Source organism: Pseudomyrmex gracilis, unplaced genomic scaffold (assembly GCF_002006095.1).
Source record: "Pseudomyrmex gracilis isolate BER0280 unplaced genomic scaffold, ASM200609v1 scaffold_1758, whole genome shotgun sequence".
NCBI lineage: Eukaryota > Metazoa > Arthropoda > Insecta > Hymenoptera > Formicidae > Pseudomyrmex > Pseudomyrmex gracilis.
In genome coordinates, this window is record NW_018022342.1 from 22872 (window position 1) to 24524 (window position 1653).

Sequence of the window (1653 nt, forward strand, 5' to 3'; positions counted from 1 at the left end):
ATCGACACGACGTAGTTGTGGACAACCGATTGCTACTAGTTAGTTCGCACGGCGCTCGTTGGCGCTACGAGCAACCGCCCCGCTTGCCCCCCGATCCCCGCGCCTATTCCGCGATTCAGTGACGCGTTGTGTACATATATCAAACGAATGCCAAAAATCGCCTCTTATGTGCTCTTATAAAAATTTATCTATGGAGGAAATCACAAAGTTAGGGCCATTACACGTGAAAAAATTTTAGCCGTAACCGTAAGGTCGTAAGCAATTTAACCAATTACAGACCAGTATTATCTTACATTAGTTGGAATGCTGGCCAGCGATTGGTCGATTTGCTTACGACCTTGCGACTACGTCTAAATTTTTGCTACGTGCAATGGCCTTTAGGGCGTAATCCCATAGTACGGAACGTGCGTAATGCGGAATTGATGCGCTTATGATTGATTCAACTAATTTTGTTTGTTCTGCTAATTTTAATTCGCAAGTTTTTATTTTATCCGCACTTATGAATTATTTATATACAGAATTATTTATATGTCGAATAGTGTGTAAGTTATGTTATTTGTTTTTTTGCATTTTTTGCTCGACATTAGTTGCTGGAAAGCAACCAAAACATGTCGAGTGTGTTCAACAGAGATCTGTAAGAATAGTATTAAAAACTATTATAATTTTTAATAAAAAATGTAATTTTATATTAACGCAATATTATATTGGATAACTTTTTTACAAAATATGAATTAAATAGTTATGCGTATTATTCCGATAGTATTATTCTGATCCGCATGAATTTGTATTTCTACTGACCTATGCTGCGGAAAATGCGGAAGCGTAATCTGCAGCGAACTAATAATATACACTGTTGTGATAGACACAAGTGAAGAATTTATAAAAAAAGGTCTTATGATTGCCAGGTGCCAATTACGCTTTCGTGAATTCTGCTCCATGAGACAGAAATATATTTCTGCGGAGCGCAATTGACGGAATGTTTGTGATTGAACAGACTTTATTCCGCCAATTCCGTATTGCGCATACGTTCTGGGCTGTGTTCAGTTAAGCAAGATGGAACGAACTAATGCAGGAATTGCAGGAAATACAGGAATTCATTAGTTCCAATTCCTGTATTTCCTGCATTTCCTGCATTAGTTCGTTCCATCTTGCTTAACTGAACACAGCCCTGCACCATAAGCACCCTAAGAGCAAGGAAACCTAAGTAGGGCTGCGTTTCGAGTTGCGCATGAAATGCATAGAGTGCATTACTGCTGTGCAGCGCTTTACAATCGTTCCGTTTTGTCAATGCGCATGAAGCGCTTTGGTAATTCGGAACAATTTTCTGTGCGCCTGTATGTTTTAAGTCTTTTTTGAGACTACGGGCCTCCACACAAACTCTTTCATAGCGCGTTACGTTATGTTAAGTACTAACTATAAACTTAGATTTGTACGTAAACTTGAACTTTATTCAACGCACAAACAAAATTAACTTAAGCTGCTTTCCTTTTAGGAGACACAAATCGACACAGATTAACACACTCGAGTACAGTTTGCCACAGTAAATGGAACGCGATATATACAGTGTGTGTACGAACAGTACAAACTTGTAATATACATAACTTAACCTTACAAAACTTTTCAAAATTTTCAAACGGTGTGGTCTTAACTTTT